Raw genomic sequence first — 20497 nt, forward strand, 5'->3', positions numbered from 1 at the left:
TTTACGCCTTCAGGTTCACCTGCTTCCCGAGGAAACTAATTTCCGCACCAAGATAAAAAGAAGTCTATATGTTATTCTGATTGTATAAATAAATCTAGATCACTGCCCACTTCGCCGTTCAGACAATCACAAACTTTCGCGTGTTTGTTTCTACATACAGAATTCTATTTGTGCGACAGTATATCGGAAAAGCTCCGCGGATTGTTATTGGCTTGGCTCATTTGTAGTAACTAATTAATTTCGAGTGCCTCATTATTGTTTCCTATAGGCATCCACTTGCTTGTAGGGAAATGATAAATCATCATCTGTTTAGCCTTTTTGCCTTTTTTGGGGTCGGTTTCCAGTCTAACCGGGTACTTGGTAACAGTGTTTTACACGTGGCGACTGCCATGGTGGCCCAGTGGGTAAAGAACCAACCTTTCGAGTATGAGGGTGTGGGTTCGATTCCAGGGTCAGGCAAGTACCAATGCAACTTTTCTAAGTTTGTATGTACTTTCTAAGTATACTTAGACACCAATGGCTGATAAAAAGGTGAAGGAAAACATCTTGAGGAAACCTGGACTATAAAGTCTGAAATCACCAACCCGCATTGAGCAAGCGTGGTGATTAATGCTCAGTCCTTCTCCATATGAGAGGAGGCCTGTGCCCAGCAGTGGGACGATAAAAAGGCTGTAACAACAACAGACTGCCTATCTGGCCACCTCAACCTAATTAACCCAAGCAATCCGATACCCCTAATTAGAGCGAAATAAAAACATTTCGATAAAAAGATCAACAATCAGCCTATTTATAATCAATTTTAGTGATGTTCTCCACTTACAGTCCTAGATCCGAGTGCCGGGCTTACGATATCCAGTTGGCTTTTTGATCCCGGTAAAGTGGTTTTCTGTTGGCTATTCACTTGAATCAACACAATACCGCCGACGGAACAGAGTTGGTACTAACTTAAGCTGAGGCTATATCGGAGATTATGTACCTGTGCTTCGATTATTCCAACCACTGTTGTTATGCTTCCAGTCTTGTATCTAGGGGTTTATTTTTGGCCTGTATTATTTGAAGAACAAGTAGTACCTAAAAGTTGATGATACGTGGAAACATTAGTTTGAAGATAGACCTACATATACGACTGAGTAATTGTACCGTTTTTAGTTATAAACAAAACATTGTGAGGAGAAATAAATAAATAAATAAAAAAATAAATAAAAGTTAAGATAATGTCTTAGTAATATTTAAATAGTTAGGTATGAAGTGACCTTCCAATATGAATTCAGTTTTTAAAAACTGAAGGTCGTTTAAAACTAACACCACACTGCAAATTTTTATACGAATCGAATAAAAAAAGGTGTGTCAACAGAAATCGGTTTTATTGAAATGCGTGAAAGCGCCACAGTAGCGCTCGTGCCGGAAAAGGTGTAACTAAAAAATAACAGAATTGGAAAGTTTCTCGCTTTGGAATACCAGATCAGTTTGAAACGTCATCCAATGCAGATATGCACCGAATTCGACCGCATATAGCTATGGTTAACTCAGAATGTGTAGCTAAGTGAGAATACAAGCATTGTTTTTCCTAACAAATACTTCAGGTATTAATTGATGTAACTGAGCCTAAGGCCACGTGTATCCAGCCTAAAAGATAATTAGTGATATATTATGATTAGTGATATTTTTTATTTACGTACTAATTCGGTACGCTAGTCAAAACATAATGTTTAAGAAAGCTTCAGGTTTCAAGGTTTTCGTAAGAAAAATAGGATTTGTAACTAAGGTAATAATTGCCTATGATAACCTAACCTTTTTTTTTTTTAATCATTGAATTCACGGTAACGGCTCACAGTAGGTTTCGAAGCCGGTATGCAGTAAGAACAAGATGTTAGTATAGAGATTGTAAAACTTTTTGAACGAATATTAGAACAGTTTCAGTTTTCTTTTTTTCAGTAGTTGGTCTTCGTTTCATAAAATAATCCTATTATGTCCCGATACAAGTTTTTAAGGAAATGTGCCTGCTTAACAAGTCAACGGTAATTTTATAAATGATTCTCTCTGACGCAAGCAAAGCTTCTCTTCCGATCACCTGGTTGGAAGAACTAAAAATGCTAAAAGTTACTACTTAATTATTAAAAACTTGCACAAAGGCTTGGTGCATCATAAAATAACTTTCAAAGAACAAAGTCTAGCCTCAAAATGGACTTCCCTTTCAGTGTCATTAAATATAAGTACAGTATTAACTGAGTTTATTGACAAAGGCTACTTTATAACTTTGATATAATTATGATATTAGTGAACCACCTTATATAATATAAAATTCAGATTTAAGCCTTTAGAAAAGGTATCGTAGAAGGATCTCTACTGCATAATGCATACGAGTTACCTCCGTGCGAGTACAAGGCAACAGCGAGTAATTATTTTAACTATAAATTAATGCGGGGAGAAACTTTTTAAGCGTGTTACGGACACGGTAGAGCGTGAGATTTAGCTTAGTCAAAGTTTACATTGAGATGCAGAGCAAAAGCTAAAATATTATTACACTTGCATTTTTTCTCAGCGTGGTAGAATTCCGACCACTGGGCAACTTTTTGATTTTAATTATTTAAATAAGCTCTTTACTGCTCTGCATTGAAATAGGACATGGTCTCTGATATGATTATTTTCACCTGAAAGAAAACTACTAGGAATGTATGCCAGTAGATTTCTATACACTTAATGTACTTATGTGCATTCAATGCTCTTTCAGTTTTCCAATAATTTACATGCCATTACTGCACCTACACAGTTTTATAAACGGCACAGTTGCGCAAGTCCTTTGATGTTGAGAGATGCAACTTCTCAAGTTTATTTACGTTATTTAAACCTACGTCGTAATACAATATGCAAGGGTTGTCAACCAAATGAGATGAGTTCTTGGATATTTTTCTTTTTAAGTATGTAACATGCGCTGCTTGTATTTGAAATGTAAAGCTCATTTTAATCAGGATAATATGTGTACAGGTAATGTTACCTCTAAATTCTACGTATCATCTTTTGCAAGTAAAAGCGTTCCCTTTTGAGCTGGCCTCGCTCGATACTGCAGAATATGCAATGTTCACGGGGTCCGGAGAAAGTTTTTCCAGCTTGTTCCTCCGTCCAGTTCCGAAGCATTACATTGATTACTTCGTATCTAATAGAATAGGGATTCCATCCAAACCTGTGACATTAAATGTGGAAATTTAAGCAGGAAAAGTTTTACGGAGTCTTAACTAAAATGGCTAGCATCTGGACATTGACCTTTAAATTAACCGACCATTTTTATGACGTCATAAAGTTGAGGAGTGAGCACTAAGCAGGCGGATGGCTATTCCTCGTGGTTCTGAAGAGGTCGTCCCCAATGACCTGCCAAAGTGCTCAGCAGTAGATACTCGGTAATTGTTTACTGGCACTGTTACTTGAATTTATAGTTGATACACATAATGAAATAAAAATAAAAGTGTTAAAAATGATTGACCTTTAAGAAAATTCTAAACAACGATACTTGAGAACTTCTTTCACTATGTGTACAAGAATTTTCTTAGTGTCGAGGCGTGGGCGAACGAATCGCAGTCGAAAATCGATATCTTGTGAAACTTAGGACGATACCCTATTCAAAGGCTGCGAGAGTTTACGGTGTTATAATACCTATTATCTACAAGAGGCCTTTGTGCACGCTCGTCCTATGTCACCCAGATCTTCAACACTGGCCGACATGACACTATCTTTTCCTTCATATTGTACTAACGAATGCTATAAAAATACAGTGGTTACATGTAATTTTACGTACAAACATTGTGGCAAAGTAAATTTATCTTACTTATATTATAAATGTGAAAGTTTGTGAGAATGTATGGATGTATGTTTGTTATTCAATCACGCAAAAACGGCTGGACCGATTTGATTGAATTTTGGTATGTAGATAGGTGATACCCTGGATTAACACATAGGCTACTTTTTATCAACACACCATGCGGGCGAAGCCGCTGGCGGAAGCTAGTTTTAATATAAAATATTCCCTGAAACCACCTCAATTGAAATAACATTACGAATATATATTATTCAGTAAATATGATTGAAATGTTTGCGGCCTGCTTAAGCCCCGTGCAGTTACCTAAATGGAACATACTAATAATTACTTGCTATATTTTGAAATTGGCATTCGTTTTGAAATTTTGAATTCGTAATGAAGTTTCAATCAAATGGCATTTATATAATTAAATATTTTAGTGTATGTAACGAGTGGTTTGGTTCAATCAAACAAGGCTTTCAAAGTGCATGCGTTCAGCGGGCGAGTGTTACTGCGGTTTGTATAAAATAGTTTCCACCGACCTAACTGTTTGAACAGTTTCGAGTGTTGTCCAAATTGTGAAATTCACCAAATTATTTGAACGCTAGGCTGGTGTTTAGGGTAAAGCTGACCACAATTAAGCGTGTGCTGTGCGGTTGCGTACCGACTTGTTAACGTGCTTTCACCGCAAAATTTAAAAAATCCCCTTTTGTAACATCATTGGTATGAGCTTTGTACGAATAAAATTATTTGGTGTTCCGGCTAATATTCTCATTGCGGTAGTAATGTTACGAGTCGCTAGTAGCATTCAACAAAAATTATACGTAATCCTATTAGCACGCTATTTCTATAGTACCCTAGCTAGAGTCATTCGTTGTGACAAAATTTAATTAAAACTTAGTGAAAATGAATGACGCCGAGATGTGACACAACTCTATAATGGCATTTCTTTTTGTGCGAGCTCCTATAGTTTCGTAAAACATAAAATGGCTTGCTGCGACACTCGTCTACTGAAGGAAATAGGTTACGGAAATAGGTTATGAGTTAAAAATCTGTGACGACTTGTGCACTATTGCGATCTTTGAAGTCCGATAAGTTTGGTCTTTCCGTTCAGATAGATTGAGATAAAAAGGCGCACTCAGTTCCTCGCAGCGATGGAAGTTTTAAGCGTTCTTTAAAGTAAATACCGCTAGTGAAGTTTAGGTGCTTAAAATACATAGCTGGAATATAAAACTAAGTACTTCAAGTACTAGACTAAAATCTTTTAAGACCTTCACATTTAACATTTTATATTTATTTTAAGTCCATCCTTAACATTCAACGTTTTATATTTATTTTATTAGTGTACAAATCAATTTGAAAAACAAACGATGTCTCCCCAGTTTACACAGTTCGACACATCTTGCGAGTGAGTCACGCGATCGAGGAACTTTGGCCCTCCACTTTAAATATTCATGCAAACCAAAGCGCAGTAGCGTGTTCACGGGTGCATCATAATAATTTCACGTGCTTCCTGCGCTGTACACACAGGCACTCAATCAAGTGTCCGTTCGCCACCGCCGCCCGACGTTCGATTTATCTACTTAGCGTCGGAAATACATGACCGACGTGACTGACGCCCACTTTACACTGCTGACACCTTAAAATCTTATGCAACAGTTATGCGTTTGTCGTAATAGGTTATGACAGTTACAAAGGGTTGTGGGAATTATGGCGTTTGACGATTCAAGTTATGGAAACAAATCTTTTCTCATCCTGTCGTCATGCATTTGCCGACTGTCGATGCATGACGTACAGTCTACATGGAAACTTGAATCTAATTCACAATCTGAATAATTTGTCGGTAACTGGCTGATAACTTAAGCCAGTAATTTTACGGAGGTGTTGAAACTGCCCATTAGCCTTTTGCTTGACTAATGTAGTACTAGGCGGTACTATGTTTGACGAGGGTAATATTTTTATAGCCCATTCAATTAGGTTGGTGAACCATGCTCAAATTAGGTTGTTGAACTATTATGAATGCGAAAGTAACTATGTCTGTCGGACCCTCTGTTTTGCGAATCGATTCGACTGAACTTTGGCGCGGCGATAGATTGAAAACTTTTTATACGGGCTTGTGAAAAAAAACTTCCTCAGTCTAGTGTAAAACTGTGGGGTTTTGCTACAATATAAGCGATTACGCTGTTGCATGCGGCGTGCATTCGGAAACTAATGATAGTCTTTTGTTTTGATCCAGTTTTTTCAAAGTGGGGAAGTTTGTTAATGCCCCACAATTCCACTTTAACACGCTTTACTAAGCGATTTTTATCGACGTCATAATGGTGTTTTATAACTCGTGTAAGCTCTTGAAGTTTCAGCAATTTTAGTTTGAATGAACTAGGAATTATGTTTAGATGACTTTCTATATTTCTGTTACTAAATTCAGTCATCTATCTGAAAATTGGTTTCTAAAATGAATGTACAAGAGGCGTATTTTCTTTATTCCTAAATGACATTGCGAAAACGTTTTTTTTTTCTGATACAGTAGCCAGTTTTCTAAATAGTATTATATTCACTGTCGCCTAAAACGTTCTAAGTTACACAGCTAAAAAAATACAATAGCTGTTTTATCCTTGAACGAAAAATATTGAATAAATAAATCAACAAGACTTGAATACTACTAACCACTTCCAGCACTCATTATTTAGGATTAATACCTGCATTAAATATTAAAGAGCAAGTCCGCTTTGAATAACTCTTTTTCAATAAAAATATTAGTCACAGCTCAGGAGATGTACGGATTGAAAAGCGATTGGGATTTTATACTGCGGACAATTTTCTTTTCTACAGCTGAATGTTTTTATGAATTCCGAGACGAGAAACGACGTTGGTTTTTCAAAAAGAACCAGGTAATAAAATAAATGGAGAGCCAGGTACAAATTATTAAAGCCTTCATTTCATACTTGATAGGCTCTGAGTAGTATCGTTTAAGTAATTTGCTGTGACACGTGTATCGATTTCTCGGAATTGCTGATAATTTACGGCGAATATCATTTTTGCAATATTTCACAGTCACTTTTCTTTCTTGCTTCTATAAAGCGGCGATGAGTTTACCATTAAACATTTTCAAGAAATGATGGCTTTTTCAAACAAGACTAAATGGACAATTATTTTCTTCGTCCGCTATAAAACTTGATACAGAAACCGCCACTTTGTTACATTAGTTGTCATTATTAAAGAACTTTTATTTGCAGTGAAATGCAGGCGTGCCGATTTATTTGTGTAGTCGTCCGTTCAGTGCTAAAACGCTTTCGATATTTTCCGGAGAGAAGTTTTGCACAATACGGTCAGCTTGTGGCCTGTAACTCGATCTGCGAATGCTAGTGGACCGGTTGGGTTAGGTGCCGAGTTAGTACATCTACACCCAGTACCTACGGCACTCCAATTCACTTGACACGATATGTAGAAACTTGTTTTAACGTCGCAGGCATTTACGACAGCCAGTCTATCGAGAAAAATACTAGCCATTTAACTTAAAAAGACTGACATTCTTTGCACATTTCAAGTGAAATAGACTGAATATTTTGTTATTACAGGGTTATTTGGTCGGAAGGTTTGCTAAAAGGCGAAATGAGATGAAGTTAGTTTGCAAACGTTATTAAAGGGGATTCAATTATGTGCTCTTTGAAGTGCGTATCTAATTTTACTCAGCCAGTATGGCGATTTGCTTATTTTTTGTTTGTCCTTTGACTCAAAGACTTTGCTGGAACATTAACTTTCCACAACTTGTTTTATTTGTTTCTGATAGAAAATTGAAATGGTAATAGATTTACTTCAAATATGACGCCTTTTGACTATTTATAAATTTTCTACATAATTTTCCACGAAGATATCTATTTATTCACATATCTTTGTCGCACCCCGATTGGGTTCGATTCGTAGGAGAAATTATGAGCTAGTAAAACCGAACTCGTTTGAACTTGCCGCAGACTTCCGAAACAATGTAGAATATGAGGGGAGCTTTTTTATAAGGCCTTTCAAATATTAAAGTAGGTGCCAATGAAAATAACTCAATGGAATAATTCAAACTGACCGACTTTGGTTTCGTAGACGTGTTATTAAGTAATATCTTGTAAAACTGATTGTTAATAAGACTTTATTTTTTGTTTCAGGTAAATATTTTGTAAGCAAAAATCTGCTATTTCTGCTGACGTGGCCTGATTCATTGTTGGGTATGTATTACCTTAAAATATTCTGAGTTAATAATGTTTTGCCGTGTATGTACTGACATTGAAATGTGTCCGAGGTTATTGAATTGGGTCCGGCCCGTCTTATTATGAAGATACGGCACGTTCGTCCCTACAATCGAAATAGGATTATAGTAAAGTTGTATAGGTGGTAGTCCAATTGTAGCGGAACGCTAATCAACAGATTAATATTATAGGACGGGTGCAATAATTGAGCGTAACCACCTCGCCACATTGTGGCCACCGCGTTAATTCTCGCGGACGAGATTGATCAATGGCCGTTTGTGAGACTCCCCTCCGGCTCTCTGCGAGCTGCTCCCTACATTACTACTGCGATTTATTTTTGTGTCGCGAGCTTCAAGACTTCTTAATTAATTAAGTAGTTATGAAGTTAATCTTCCTTATCTATAAGTTTCAAAGTTTAAGGACTTGCTCGCTCTATCTGTGAAGGCGTTGGAACTCTTCCTCAGTTTAAAACTTTGTCGTTGTTGTAAAATGCTTATAATTGTTTAGTGGCTCGAGAGATTTTAGTGATTATAGTGAGGGTAAGAAGTAGCGGAAATCGATATGCAAAGTAGGTTGGTGAGCAATGTGGTGTGGAGGTCGCAGGCTATGCGTGCGTATGATCGATGGTGTTGCGTGCGCTCCGGGGCCCGCATCCAGCACCGGTAGAGCGGCGTGACGTGGCTTCTCTTTGTTCCACGCCGCCCGTCGCCGCCACCATCGCCTCCACCGCCTCCGTCGCTTGATATCGCGACGCCGCGCCTACCTCTCATTGCGCATGCTCAGCACGATTCTCCTGCGTCCCCACTACGTCATGATTTGAAATGATATGCGGTGCAAAATAGCGTACATTGTATCTGTACGTGGTCACAGTCGGGATTGTGGCCGGTTCGACTGTTCTCAATAGTTATCTGGGCGGGCGTGTGCCTCGCGTGGTGTAGCCGGTCGCTGGTCCCGCCGTGGTTAGTTGGGAGCTGGAAAGGGAGCGCGCGGCAGCGCCGGTATCGATCTGAGCGTTTCGTGTGGCCGCTCGTGCACGACGCGACGTTCTCTCGGGATATTCGCCCAGTGGTCGCCGTCGGCGCCGGCCTTGCTGCACTGTTTACGCGCACTGTATATTTATTTCCTCCGCGCGATCATGCTCACCGGAGCTAATTGATAACGCGACACACGCATCCGCGAGCGCATCTGCGACCCGCACCGGCCTGTCTCCGCGATCTCCTACACTACAAACCTGATAAACTTTAGGTAAGTCTAGTTTTACTGTTCAACTTTATTGCTGCAGTTTATTCGAGCTATTGGAGCGAATGTTTGAAAAGTTTGAAAACTAAATGCTCGGTCCGTTAGGCTTGTAGACGCTGTTTAGTTTCCTTTCATAATTTTGGTGATTCTCATCGTCGTCCACGTAAATAATCTGTGTATAAAGTGTGTTCAAATATTTCTATTGAGTGTTTTAGTCGGCCATCTGGTTTATATTCTAAAGTTAGATTGTAAAATCGTAAACCACAGGGAATCATCGGTACATATGTATCAGCAGAGCGAGCGGTTTGTTGAACGCACTCCATCCAGCCAAACGGTACACACCGCATTCAATCCATACACCGGCATAAATAGAATGCCTTATTTTACCAAACCTGCCTTAAATACACACTCAAAAAATATTTGAAAGGGCTTTATACACGTGATATATTTCTCATTCATACTGCGCATGTCTTTCAAGTTTATTTGTCATACATCTGTACAATAGAATTACTAAAATCGGTGGCTAGAGGTTTTACCCGAGTAAGTTTCTATACAAGGCGTATTTTAAAGTATAAATTAGAGCAGGAGCTTTTGTTAAGGCCAATCCGTACGTGTTGAGTAGCTGCCAGTGAAATGGAGGGCCTCCCTATACTGAAGTCCTCTCTAAGAGTACACCAAGCCTCTTTCCCCGCAGACGCTGTTTAGCGACATTGTGATGCTGACGGCAAAAGAACTAAAACGGATTAACTAGAATGAACACAATTTCATCCAAGAAATCTTTACAGCGTGGCGGATTCTTCAAATTACGTTCGCACTGTATACGTTCAGTCGTCTCTAGTAAATAGCATATCTATTGTTGGTACGCCATATAAATATAACTATCTACTTATACAAATATTGTATTTTCTCCGTGATGTACCAATTAACACGCGTGCTAGTTACTACGTCCCATAACGTACCTTGGAACATCGTGTGTTATTTCAATTTCATAAAAGTTTACAACGAATACCCTATTATGATATATGTTTTTCTAACCTTATAGTAACATCGCAATCTGTTCAGCGAGGCGCATGCGTCATCAACGCTATAAAAACCAGCATGAACGGCGACAAAAATGTCTCGTGCACTGCATTTATAGTCTTCTATGCTGAAATCTTCTTAGAATATTGCGTGTACAACATTTCTATGGAAATAAGACCTCGGGGTAATGCGATGATATCTTTTAAAAGGGTACGGTTCGGGTGCGGGCACCTAAAATGTAATCTTTATAAGTTTATCGCTCTATCACTCCATAGTATACAACAGACACTTATCAAGTACTAGCATATTTATGTTAACATGATGAAACATTCAACACTGCACATAGAGACATACTCCTAATCGCTCGGCAAAAAACCGGTTAGGAACGAGATCGGCTCATGCAATCGGGGTCCGTGCCAGAATTTGTAAACAAACAGTCGGTCGGCCGAATTTAATGCTTGAGCCGAGTATTCATAGGGGAACCGTACCCCGTGACATGTGTCTCCCCATATGCCACGCGGGGGAATTATCGTGCAACTCACAACACACACCATACCGATACTAAAATATTTTTGTCTCCTGAATGACAAAACGCCGCAGTCTCCAACGCTCTATCTGATCTACACGTAGGATTACACACATTTTAAGATAGCGTTATCTTTATGATACAATAAAATTTAACCAAATGAAATAGCCGACTCATTTGATGATGATAAATCTAATTATAGTCGGTCCGTTGTATAAATAGAACGTTTTCATTATGATGAAATAAAAAGGACACTGTATAAATACCTACTAAGCTACACATGTCGATTACCTGACACAGAAATATAAACAGGGATGGAATAAAAGAGCCAGTCAAACAAATCCGAAGATTAGGGAAAATCGTAAATTGTTCCGAACATTTTCGCATTTCTTGGCAGTATTTGATACTTGTCGTTTCTATTGATCGTTGTAATCTCAGGTAAGACTGAGTAACACTCTCATTGAGGGCATTTCTCCGATACAACGCTTAAATGATGATAAAATCGTGTAGCATAGATTGATAAATTACCGACAAATTAATGGTGTCAGTCTGATAACTAAGAAGAAACAGGTTCGGTTTGGTCTCGCCTAAATTCACAAGTTATTCGCATTCTCGCGGTACAGCCACTTATAGGTATTACTATACAAGTGCCTAAGTACTATATGGCCTAAAGAGGCAGTTCTACTTAAAAGTCTTCTACTAAGTTCAACTAATTCAAATACAGTCTTAAATAAAACGTGTGAACATTAGAATTCAAACAAACAAATCTAATGCCAACACTCCCTAACACAAACTTTTAACATATTTACGCAACCAACATGACAAAATTAGTGATTTAAACTGTGATTGCAAAATTTCTAACTAAAAGTAGGTACCTAAAAGACCATCGTTATTCCCCTCTCGGAGCTGGCGTATTTTAGTTGGAACTGAAATAAATGCTGCCAACTGCACCTAACCGCGTGGAAAGAGATCTCGTTTTTGATCTTTTTAACTGACCGTTCTTTTGGTCCAGATTCAATTTAGTTTATTTACTCCAATATTTATCTGGCTGTTTGCTTCTTTCGATGTTGGATTTAAACTGCAATTTCAATTAATATTGCAATCGCAATTTACCTGTCTATTCGTTTTACCTATACCAAGAGTATTTTCAGGAATAGGTATTTGGGAAATAGTTTTGAATTCGTATTTAAAACCTGAGTATACTATATCAGTAAGAACCGTTGACTTTATTCAACTAAGTACTTTCTGTATCCTCACGAACGGCTTGGGCCCCATTCGAAGGAATCTACCACCTACCAACCTATACATTACACCAAGTTATTTACCAATCTCTACAATCCATGGAGAACAAAATGACTAGCAGAGATGTCATAATGCAAAAACCTTTAAGAAAATAAAGCGCTGTGCTGCGGGTGTTCGGGGACTAGGATGGTTACTAGCTCCGCCCTTTCACACCCACTATTTTCAAAATGAAATCACCAATCAATCATAACCAATCTTCGACAGATTTGGCAGACTGACTTTGATTTGACAAGGAACCCTAACACCTCGTTAGTTCTAATAACTGACCACACCATGCTTGACCTACAAGAAGGAGCCTGACCTACCTTATGGCATCTCTGCTATCTTTCTCTCCTCCGTGGTAGAGTCGTTTAACTGTTAACAAAGAAATAAGAAGTAATTATTTCTATCAAAGCAATTTTAGTATGAGGATAGATCGAATCTTCCAGAAGGCAGTGTTTCCCGTGAAGTGGGACTTAAGACGTGGGTAAAACCGTGGAGTTCCACTAGTATACAATTGATTGGCCAATAAATTCTGTAGAGGTTAGCAAAGGCACGCGGTCGTCCGTATGATAGTCACCTTATCAGCCTAATGTATTTCGTTCACTGTTGCAACGAAGTTTTGTTATTCAGTTTGCATACAAAATAGAATGACTTAAAGAATGTCTTTATACGTTCTAGATGTAACAAGGACGAATTTTGGACTCTATCCACAGTTTCAAACAAAAATGTTGACGTTAAAACAGTTGATTGCAAAAAAAATGGGGATAGAACACTTCCAATCCATAAAACTCTTTGAAACCAATATCACCACACGTGCCAGATTTTTTTACAATAAAGTTTTTTACTAAACAAAAACAGAATTGTTTCCTTTTTGGCGACGTTACGTCAAAAGGATTGTTAATTGGCAACCTGTAAACATTGACAGTTTCGGAAAAATCAAACGTACTACAGGAAGTAAACAGGATTTTTTTCAAAGCCACAGTTCACAATGGTCTGTACAAACTCAAACATGAAACCAAGCTTAGTTGGAACCAACGCGGAAAGACTTGAAGAATGTTGTTCTAGATGTAACAAGGGCGAATTTTGGACTCTATCCACAGTTTCAAACAAAAATGTTGACGGTAAAACAGTTGATTGCAAAAAAACGGCATAGAACACTATTCCAATCCATAAAACTCTTTGAAACCAATATCACCACACGTGCCAGATTTTTTTGCAACAAAGTTTTTTACTAAACAAAAACAGAATTGTTTCCTTTTTGGCGACGTTACGTCAAAAGGATTGTTAATTGGCAACCTGTAAACATTGACAGTTTCGGAAAAATCAAACGTACAGGAAGTAAGCAGGGGTTTTTTCAAAGCTACCGTTCACAATGGTCTGTACAAACTCAAACATGAAACCAAGCTTAGTTGGAACCAACGCGGAAAGACTTGAAGAATGTTGTTCTAGATGTAACGAGGACAAATTTTTTGACTCTATACACAGTTTCAAACATATGTTGACGGTAAAACAGTTGATTGCAAAAGAACGGCATAGAACACTATTCCAATCCATAAAACTCTTTGAAACCAATATCACCACACGTGCCAGATTTTTTTGCAACAAAGTTTTTTACTAAACAAAAACAGAATTGTTTCCTTTTTGGCGACGTTACGTCAAAAGGATTGTTAATTGGCAACCTGTAAACATTGACAGTTTCGGAAAAATCAAACGTACTACAGGAAGTAAACAGGATTTTTTTCAAAGCCACAGCTCACAATGGTCTGTACAAACTCAAACATGAAACCAAGCTTAGTTGGAACCAACGCGGATTAGTTTGATTGCTGAAATCGAGCCTTTGTTCTGAAGCACTCACGATAATTGAATGTAAACTAGATACAGAGCTTGATTTGATACTGCTATTAATTAGTATTATCACGTTCCAATGTAAGCTTCTTATGTTGCACCATGGATTTGTTTGCGGGCTTATTCTCCATGAGACCAACTTTTTTAGCCGTGCAACCAGTGTGACTTTACATAGGAGCCAACTTTGACTTTGCACAAAAAAATTGGTACAACAGCCAAATAAAATGAGGATATTTCATAAGTCATAGTTAAAACTTTTCATAATAATTGCATAGTTTTACAAAGTCATATTTGCAATACAATACCGCAGTCAATCCATCATTCGGATAATTACAATAATTATCTATGCAACTTTCCTCAAGTACGAAACCGAACTACGACATCAAGATAATATGATCAATGACGTCCTTGCACAACTTAATGCATATTAATTACATTACAAACGATACTTCCCACTTAATGTACCTAGTTAGATGTCACGTAACAGTCCTTATGACGATGACGTTATGGTTCGTCACTGGTAAGTAATACTACGGAGTAAGGAAAGATGAGCGGAGCGGACATGCAGATGGGTCAGGCTTCTTCTAGGTCAATATTGTACGGTGGGTACTGCCATCACGATCAATAACGAGTGAACTAACGAGGTGTTCGGGTACTATGATACATCTGTCAACGATTTTTGTTATTACAAAAAATGATCGGGTCTAACGAAGGCGTATAAAGGCGAAAACAGTAGCATTCCTCGTCCTCCGGCATTTCAGCACGCTACTTTCTCAGGCGATTTTCCGTTATAGCACCTCCGCTAGTCATTTTGTTCTCCATGGGTCATACAATATCTAAGATCTAGCCGGTAATACATACATGTGTCGTGTGTCCACTATCAGACGCGTTATTTCCGGCTCGTCTAGTAAGTTAACTGGCACGTACGTCTAAGTGGTCAGGATAATCCATCAGCGGGGTGTTTTGCTGCACAGCTGCCCGAATATCTGAGCCACGTAATACCTTACTTAGCTGAATTAGAATGTTTAACGTACCATGGTCTAGTACTGATTACTCACGGCTGGTGTTACAGAAACTAATCACTTAAACAATTATGACAGTCACTGCACCAATGTTGAGCTAAATAAATATGTTATTCTTTCAAAGATAAGCAGTCATAATATTGTATGAAGTGAGCAAATATTTTTCAATACAACATACATTCCGTTATCCGAAATTCTTGATATGTTCCGAGATAGACATCAATAAAAGTGCTTTCTAAACAATATCTTTATTTATTGAACGATTCTGTTATGTACACGGGATTGCTTCATACTTTTCCGACGCATGTAAGTAGGTGGCTAGGTACTTGTTTGTATGGATATATCGAATGTTTTAACATAAACTCTTCTATAGTTTTCCATGATTATGTGAAGTTAACTGTTGTGCAAATTCAATCAAATTGATGTCTGAAATCTGATTGCTGGTTATAACTCCTGAATTGCGCTACCAAATACCCATTCATGAATAAAGTACCTACATAATACGAAACTTTTACTGTCCGATATAACGACCACATAAAACGTACATTATTAACCGAACTATCTAACGTACAGTGCCCAGAACAATACCGTAGTTTGACAGCCTTCATTTGTGCGAAAAATAGAAGAAAAAAAAACCATTTTTATGCATTTTTCTCCGTGAAAATTGAGCATCGGGTTTATATAGTTTGTTTGTTGTATTTTTATAGCTCGCGGCAATCGAATGTAGCTAGCCCGAACATACGGTTACGCGAGCAATTTTATTATTTTTTACAATCCGGGTCCTATCTCAAAAGTAAATTGTGTTTCGACAGACTCAATTAGCGATGTACCTATGTATTGTTTCGTTATAAGCGCATTTTAGATTCGTCAATTTTTGGTCAAGATTTAATTTATCTCTGAAAGTAATTATTTACTTAAAAATAAAATGTGTCATTAACCAAACTATGATCCTGAAACAGACAAAAAATATATATCCTACAGTTCGAAGTTTGAAAATTATGAATAAATTACACCCTCCGTACAAAATCCTCGTAACGTTCCCATCTCGGCTACCTGAAATTGCCTTTCATCATCCCTTTTGTGGCTCAACATTGTTCTGATCCTGTAAGGCAGAGCAAGCAAAGCCATTGATTTATAAATCGCCCTATCCAGTTTAAGGGGATTTCTGTTGGCATATTGTTTTCGTGACCTGCCGCAATTCATTCAACTACGTTCAAAGGAATGACCAGTGAATACCTACTGCATGCTAATAATACCTTGTACATGATCAAACAAACACACGCTGTACAGGACATCTATGTAATAATTAGCATAATTAGCTATTGTTAATTAGTTATTCCATACCATGCTAGTAATAACCAAAATTCAATTTAGCAAATAGGACCTAATCTATATGTACGCGCAATGCAATCAGTGCGCTTTGATTGAAAGGCAACAATATACCAAGTAAATTAATTGTCGTGTCTAATGCCAGGTATGCTTTGTCGCTGTCGTGACCAAAGGCCAGCTTCACCTGATATTGTATTGGACTTGTAACAAGAACGCCTTTGAAACTAGATACGGTTATATAGCCGTGGTTTGCCTCTGTGACAGTCAAGCGTGCCGGCACACGAAATGCGGTAGACTTGGCAACAAGAAAAGCACGACGAACAGACGTCGCAAGGACTTTATCCTGAATTGATGGAAACTCCGCCGAATCGAGCACTCGTGCATGACTCTACGCTTTCATGCAATTATACTAAAGTGTTTTAGTAAGACTTTCCACGTGTACCACAAGATACCTAAGCTTTCACAATATAGTCTTTATTCCTCTCTGCAATGTAGACCACTCTTTTTACTCTCAGTCCATTAGTCCCTATGCTTATAATACGAGAACCATTTTCCGGATTTACTATCAACCTTTTATGTTGACTAAATCTCTTAAAACTTATATTCCTGTTTCTGTCTCCATTTATTTCAGTCAATATTGTTTACCACTATCTATCTACTTCTTTCTCCTGCCCTGTTCCCAAATATTACTTGGGGTCGGCGCAATATGTCATTTTCTTCCATTTTCCCCTGTCACTCGTCATACTGACACTCACTCCCTTCCTATTCATATCATCTTTCAGGCAATCCATCCATCTTTTCTTAGGTCTTCCTCTTCCTCTCCATCCATCTACATTCATACTTAGCACACACTTTGTTGCATGCGTATCATCCCTCCTCATTACATGTCCATACCACGACAATCTTCTACTTCTCATCTTTTCTGTAACTGGCGCTACTTTCAGACTTCCTCTAATGTAATCATTCCTCACTTTATCCATTCTTGTAACACCACACATCCATCTCAGCATTCTCATTTCTGTTACATGCACTCTCTTCTCGTCCCTCTTTTTCAATGCCCAACACTCCGATCCATACAGGACGACAGGTCTAATGACGGATTTGTAAATTTTGCCCTTCAGTTTGAGGGGCATCCGCGGGTCACAAATAGCGCTAGTTACCTGTCGCCACTTCATCCATCCAGTATTGATCCGATGCGTAACGTCCCTGTTCACCTCACCGTCACTTTGGACGAGTGAACCAAGGTACCGGAAGTCGGAGCAAACTGGTAGGGGCATGCCGGCTAGGGTTATGGTCATGGGTCCCGAAATACCGCCAAAATCACAATGAAGGTATTCGGTTTTACTCCTGCTCACCTTTAAACCCACTGTCTCCAGTCTCAGCCGCCATGCCTCCAGTCTACTCTGGACCTCTGGCCCACTCTCCCCCACCAGAACAATGTCATCGGCGAAAAGCATACACCAGGGTGCCTCCTCCCGTATATCTGCCGTAAGCGCGTCCATTACAAGCAGGAAGAGATACGGGCTGAGGGCCGACCCCTGATGTAAGCCAACACCTACACTGAAGCTGGTGGTAGTGCCCGCTGCGGACCGGACTTCTGTACGGCATCTGCCGTACATCGCTCGGATCAACTGCACATACTTCCCTGGTATACCTTTCTCCTCAAGGGCCCACCACAAAACCTCACGAGGCACCCGGTCATATGCCTTCTCGAGGTCGACGAACACCATATGCAAGTTTTTGTGTGCACCCCTGTACTTTTCGCACAATTGGCGAATACAGAATATAGCGTCCGTTGTACTCCGACCAGGCATAAAACCGAATTGATTTCGTGCGATATCACTCTCTTCTCTCAGCCTCCTTTCAATAACTTTCTCCCACACTTTCATACTATGTGACATTAGCTTTATTCCTCTATAGTTGTTGCAATTCAACACATCACCCTTGTTCTTAAAAATGGGCACCAGGAAACTATTGCACCACTCGTCTGGTATAGTTTCCTCTTGCAACAACTTATTGAAGAATAAAGCCAGCCATTTCCATCCATCCATCTTTAATAATTTCCACACTTCCACTGGTATTCCATCTGGCCCTATCGCTTTTCCATTTTTCATTCCATTCACTGCTAATCTGACCTCATCCTCACATACATTTCTTACAAGGCCCTCGTTCACCGCTTTATGATGGAGCACACCGCTCCACTCATTTTCTTCATTCATCAGTCCACCATACCACTATCTATCTACATCAGGTATTAATAGATTGAACAAAGTGTTGTCCGCCTACGCACAACTTCTAACAATATACGAGTTTAATTATAGACACAAGCACGGCAACACCGTAACTTTACCTTTATCCTTTGATTTAGTTGATATGTGCATTGTATCTCGAAAATAAGTACAGCCATTTATTCGTTGTCGTAAATGGTATTACATGTCTGGGGTGTAGCGAACCTCCCTCCCTATCCCTGTATCGTTCGTCTGCTGGCATTGCACTTACACAAATCGTTTTCATTTCTCATATCAGTGTCCGACATCTCTGACAATATACTTTATAGGAGTCTAAAGGATGTCGACGAAAAAAGACAACATCGCCGAGCTTAGTCGATGAATTCGTGGATCTGTTGTATAGCCACAAGTACGAGTATATTGCTGTATTCGTGGAACGTGCCTCCAGGCGGCACTAAAATGTAGTGTCTTCTTAAGATCTTTTTACTGCGCAGGGCTTAGAGCTCAAGAAAAATGTTATGGGTTCACACAATATTACCCCCTAGGGCCGTAATGAGTGTAAAAGCTGCTCCTATTATGAGTGAAATATATTCTCTTGCAGGAAACCGCAATTTTTCAATGAGTGATGAACATGCATTGCTCCGGCGAGCAAGCATCGTTATTCATTCGTGACAACTTTTCCTTATTTCATTGGCTTACGTTCGTGCGTTTGCAAATGAAAGCTTTCTTTATTCGCTAATTAGATTTGCTGTAATATGAAGGTGTAATAAATGCTTGCTATACCCTGATGATATTTACGGCAATTCTTACATGCAGTATCCTTAATAGGTTATAAAACTAAGAATATAAAGATACCTAAGAATATAATGATGTAAGCCTCCGCCTAAGATCGACCGTTATTCCCATTTTACTAAGCCTCTTATGTAAATGAAGAGTATAATCCTGCCTTTTAAAGTATAGTCAAGCCTCTCTTGGAGTTAAAATAATTTCAATTTCTACAACAACAAGATACTTTATTACTTGACTCTAGTGTTTTGTTGTAATTTCTAGTTGGATGTTTTATTTCGTATAGACTCCTGAGAGTACATTATATTGCTTTGGGATTTGTATTGATAGACCAGGGTTGCTATTTTTTAAACAAAATATAATTGAAGTAGGATGATACCCATTGGAAAAAGATGTTTATAGGTGCAGCCCTGGTGGAAACACAATTATTAACATCCAATCACATAACCTTATATAAGACAGTGGCAATTCCAACTTTTTCTTTTATTTGCTTTCCGACTGTAGCAATTCTTTTATTTTAATACCAGTGTCTATCCTATTGGTATCTTTTCAGCTTCTACCTACACAATTTGGACGTGAATCAGGTGATAAAGTTTGAGAGGAAATTCCAGATTTACGACGCACCAGTTTTGCCGTGTTATAAAAATAAGCCATAAATAGGTTTCGTACCTACCTCGTAAGACCAGAATACTGGACTTTATCCACGACCGTGAAGCCATCGCGACAGATTGTGCAGTTCGGTAGAAAGATTCCACAGAATAAATCCATTTTAAAATGACAGAATGCAATATTGTTCTTAAAGTCCCAATTTCACGATACCTTGAGTTCAAAAACTGGTCAAACCGTTCACAAGTGTTTGGCTTTTGACGATGTGTTCCTTTGATGCTTTCAATATTCGCATCAAGAGGCACCTATAGGGGCTGCAGGCTAACTTTGTCAATGCTAGTATAGACGAACGATTTTGCATATTCCGATTGCACTGCTAGTGAAGTTCCATTCAAGCAATATTCATTGCAATTTCTGCTCAGTTGACTTCCAGTAGACTTGACATAACCAGGTACCCTGGAAATGTCGTTCAAAATCGACATTTTGACTCGGAGCGTTTTGTATCTGCAAAAAACTAACAAAAACAACGCCGGCTGTTTCCGAACGGCTCCGTAGAGAACAGTTGTGACACCGCGACAGACAAACGCTAA

At 38.7% G+C, this 20497-nt stretch overlaps 2 protein-coding genes across 5 annotated transcripts in view; both read left to right on the plus strand.

Annotated features, from left to right (window-relative positions):
• The window catches only part of LOC124645345 (neurocalcin homolog), a 102351-nt gene that overhangs the window by 42709 nt on the left and 39145 nt on the right, over positions 1-20497 (plus strand). The window lies entirely within an intron of this gene.
• LOC124645346 (neuronal calcium sensor 2) overlaps positions 1-20497 on the plus strand; it is a 93958-nt gene that overhangs the window by 42489 nt on the left and 30972 nt on the right. The window contains exon 1 of one of the 2 annotated variants that reach the window (XM_047185155.1): positions 8947-9267. The exons of the other annotated variant lie outside the window; for it this stretch is intronic. The gene's annotated coding sequence lies outside the window, so the exon portion shown is untranslated. Of the gene's footprint in view, positions 1-8946; positions 9268-20497 lie in introns of those variants that run through there. 2 annotated transcript variants of the gene reach the window in all.

This window comes from Helicoverpa zea, chromosome 31 (genome assembly GCF_022581195.2).
Source record: "Helicoverpa zea isolate HzStark_Cry1AcR chromosome 31, ilHelZeax1.1, whole genome shotgun sequence".
Taxonomy (NCBI): Eukaryota; Metazoa; Arthropoda; class Insecta; order Lepidoptera; family Noctuidae; genus Helicoverpa; species Helicoverpa zea.